Genomic DNA, 4,463 nt, shown 5'->3' on the forward strand with positions numbered 1-4,463 from the left:
CACACACACACACGACACTACATACAAGCGCATTTAATATATATATTTTTACATCATTCATCATTAGACACCACTGTTTAATGTTTGTGGGTATCTTACAGTTTTTTTTTTTTTTTTTTTTTTTTTTTTTTGAATCTTACAGAATTCTCGGATCATGAATCCTTATGGCGTAATAAAATAATTTAGAACGTCACGTGCTTCTATATAAAGCGCGAAACTCACCTGCTCCGCTTGTAGCGAGTAAGGAGTTCAGTGTAGTTAACGTTGTTGGCACAGTTTTTACAGTTGTGATGGAGTTTTTCGTTTTGTTGCGAGTATCCCGTAAAAAGAAAGCGGATGGAGGACGTGAGAGGACACCCACCGACCGCTCGGTGGAGCTCCATCCTCGTCCTGACGGCGAGGGAGGCGGGAAAGAGAGAAAGGGAGAGAAAAGCAAGAAGAAGAGGCAGAAACAGAAGTGGTTTCGGAAGTTTGCTGCTTTCTTCTCTTGTTTCCCCATCCGAAATCCACCAGTGCTCAGGATGAGCAGGTGGAGCAGGGAGAGGTGGAGCAGGACACGGTCCCATCCAGGAGGTGCACTGATGGTAACTGACATGCTCCAGAAGCTTTGTACATCAAGAATGTCTTTTACACACACAAAAAAACATATTAACCATATTTTGAAGATGTCAAAAGTATTCACCCTGCTATTACTAATACAAGTCTGCAATATTTCATCTGTGTTTATTAAAACAAGCTCTGGTTGATGTTCCTCGCTTTAGATCAGACTTCTCTACAGGACGTCGTAACTACTGTAGAGGACGGCGATCATCAGGAGCTTCCTTCCAGTGCTGCTGTTGTCCCTGCTGTCACTGCTGAGGACCAGCAAGTGGAGGACGTCCAGCTTCAAGATCAGGACAGTCCAGGTGTGCAGAGACAGCTGGACTGTGATAAGATAACGAGAACCGAGTCTGACTTTACGGTTGTGTTCAAACACAAGCGTTTCTTCTCACGGGTTTATTATAGGACAGCGTGTTTTACATTTTGCAGCTGTAACATTTCTTCTCATACCTTTCTCATATTTCATTGTTCAAACACCACATATATTCCATATATTTCTCAAACAATTTGAAGTCATTGAAATAAATATAGAATTTAGTATGAATAAGTATGGTATGCCACCTTCAGGTACACTGTATTCATCTTTAAAATGAATAATTATTATGTTTTAATAGACCGCATTTGCTGGAAATATTGTATTGGCAAGAAGTTGGGAGAAGGAGGATGCGGCTCCGCTTTTGAAGGACCCGCCGTGAAGACGGCCTTCCAGTGGCTGTGAAGTTCACGGTGAAGACAGAGAACGAGCCGCACTTAAGCCTTGTAAGTAGACATCAGAACTTTCAGAAGTTTTTCACAGCAATAAAAATATTTTATTAAGTTTTTTATTAAGTTTTTGTTGTTTATATATTTATGTCCTCAATGAGACGACAGATGCTGTATCAGGGTATCAGTGTACAGTTATAAAAAAAAATATATTTTCTAGCCTGAGCATCCCAGACCAGTTCCTCTGGAGGTGGCCCTAACTCTCATGGCCAATCAAGGCCCCAGCTGTCCCCACATCATAAAGCTACTGGACTGGGAGGACCAACCGGACCAGTACATTATGGTCCTAGAGCGGCCCTCGCATTGCATGGACATGCTGAGTTTTTGGGCGCATTACGATGGCCACTTCAGCGAGGAGATGGCACGTCATTTCATGCGGCAGGTGACCGATGCTGCTGCTGCTTGCTGTTCCAAGAGTGTCTTCCATCGACATCAAAATGCCAAACATCCTGGTCAACGTAGAGACCCTAGAGGTCAAACTTATCGATTTTGGCTGTGGAGACCTCCTTAAAAAGACCTCCTACACCACCTATAGTGGTATGTATTATTTCTTGAACGTAGTTTGGGATTTTAATGAGCACTCTGTTTAGATGGGACTCACAACTAACAGCTTTCTCAGAAGAAGAAAACCCAGTCATAGTGTAATTTGTCATTAAAATTAAGTTCCGTTGGTAGAGCAGACTTTCACATGTGACAAACGTTTTCCTGCAGGGACAGCAAGGTACTGCCCTCCGGAGTACATCGAGAAGGGCGAGTACGACGGGAAGCAGGCCACAGTGTGGTCGCTGGGGGTGCTGCTGTTTCGATGATGACCAGACTTTTCCCAGACAGCAGCGACATCGGTTTGATGGATGCCGATGCGTGGAAGAGCCAGGCATCTCCGACGGTGAGAGCTTCAGTACAAAAGAACAAATGCAAAACTGAGAAAACAGTGGCTTTTAAAAAAAGTATCTCCAAGTTTTGCAACTTGGAGAGCAAGTAAAATTCTCTCCATCTTTCTTCACAGAATGCTGTCGCTTTTATTCGAGGTTGCCTAAAGAGTGACCCAGAGCAGAGGCTTCACCTGGATGAGATGCACTTACACGAATGGTTTAAGTTAGCCCCTTCATCCCTCCAGTCCTAGCGCTTGCGGGCTGGCAGGCCATGGTTGCGCCTGGCGCCTTGGCCCGAGACAGTAGTTTAAGCGCCTTGCTGAACTACTCGTCAGGGATGAATCCTTTCAGGGTCACTCCAGAAATAATAAAAGTTCCTGTTATTGCTGCTTACATTGCCTCTCCAATTTTTTCTGCCATGGGTAACTGGGTCCCAAAGATCTTATCAATGAGAGATTGTCCACTAAAGTTTCCTGACATCAGAGTCATAAGTACCACAGAGGTTAGGAGACAGGGACCCTTTCAAAGATACCCTGGTCCTACAGCTTCTTGCCTCGGGCTTCAAGATTCTGACACTGCAACCACTGAATCCAACATACACACAATATACAAAAATGTGTTATCATAGACTGTATAAAACATGTACATAGTGTCTGTGACCATTTTGGCAACGTATCACCGTTCATCATTATCAGATAATAGAAAATGGACAAAGAGGTAGAATGGAGTTGAGGTGCCTGGTCGTTGAAACTGTGCCCACCTACCATGACAAACATACAATCCACCTGTGACTCAAGTCGCTTTGCCTTTAACTGAAGCAAAATAGGAATGGTTTATAGTTTTCAGATTGTATGTTTCTCAGTTTATATAACCAGGAGGCAGCCTTCCAGTCTCTCTCTTAATTCAAACAGGTGACTAAAGTTACATACTAAAAGATTTTTTTAATCTTATAAGACTTTCAAAATGTGAGAGACCGCAAACATGAGGAGAAAAATGTCCTAGATTTCACTATTTTCACTATATAGTGTGTGGGTGCAGCAATGTGATGAAGACAGAGTCCTCACAAAATCTCTCGAGACTTGAGAATAAATGTGTTTTCCAGGACACATTGTTTTTCCGAGCAGATTCAGTCACTCTTAACACATATCACACCACAGGAAAATCTGATGAGATAATCTTTAGATCCACAAAGATAATTGAGACATTACCTAGGATTGTCGGAAGAGGGGGAAATCGTTTAAAATCAGCCTGATAATCTTGTGGTGTGTACCTGTCAGGTGTGTGATAAGCAGGAGAGCACACAACGAGTGTAAATGAAAATAAAGCGTTTTAATGTACTCAGAGATGAAAAACAATATAAATACAGACAGGCAGGCAGATCGGACAAAATCACACGCAAATAAAGACGAGATCGGACAAACAGAACTGAAACCACAGGACTTAAATACACCAGGTAAATCACTAAATTAATCACACACAGCTAAAGACAATAAACTAAATTAGGTCAGACGGAACACATGGCACACGACAAAAACAATAACAAATTCCAGAGAATGTGACAGTACCCAGCACTAAACTAAAATTCACTGACTGGCCACTAGACACAGGCTCCAAATGGTAGTCAATCCCATAGACCCCATGTTAGAATACTTTACCTCTTGTTTAGCACAAAAAGTGATGTTGGTTGTCTATAACTAATTTTGGCCTCCATGACAGCTGTGAAGGGGGCAAACCTTTTTTTAAACCATTATTAAGCCCCAATTAACCCTCTCGATTTACTACTGTATATTCATCACACTGAATGTTAATTAAAATAATAAAAAAATAATCTCACCAGGTAAGTAATAACAGGTAAGTAACATCTGAAAAACAACTTAAAACAAGCTGGCTCATATCTGCCTTAAAGATTATGTTATATGTATTTCTGAACAATGCTGTATTAAAGTATATCAGTTTAACATCCGTTAGATTGTGAATGAGGGATGAAGCAATCATTGAAAGATGTGAAACAAAGGACATCTTAAGGATTTGTACTTTTTATTCATTTGATTGTATAATAATTAAGTTTAAACATGCTCTTGTGGATTAACCCACGAGTAATATAATAATAATAAAGAAAAATGCATAATGGCCTGTTGATTGCTTGGTAAGTAATCCAGTTCAGTTAATTCATTAAATCATGTTAATTTATTTTAGTACAACCAATGAAGACAGCAATGATCTTTTAAA

At 40.9% G+C, this 4,463-nt stretch overlaps 1 pseudogene; it reads left to right on the forward strand.

Annotated features, from left to right (window-relative positions):
* The first annotated feature begins 290 nt into the window (after positions 1 to 290).
* On the forward strand, positions 291 to 2,485 carry LOC122323818 (annotated as a pseudogene).
* Positions 2,486 to 4,463: the final 1,978 nt, after the last annotated feature.

The sequence above is a fragment of the Puntigrus tetrazona genome, chromosome 19 (genome assembly GCF_018831695.1).
Source record: "Puntigrus tetrazona isolate hp1 chromosome 19, ASM1883169v1, whole genome shotgun sequence".
Lineage (NCBI taxonomy): Eukaryota > Metazoa > Chordata > Actinopteri > Cypriniformes > Cyprinidae > Puntigrus > Puntigrus tetrazona.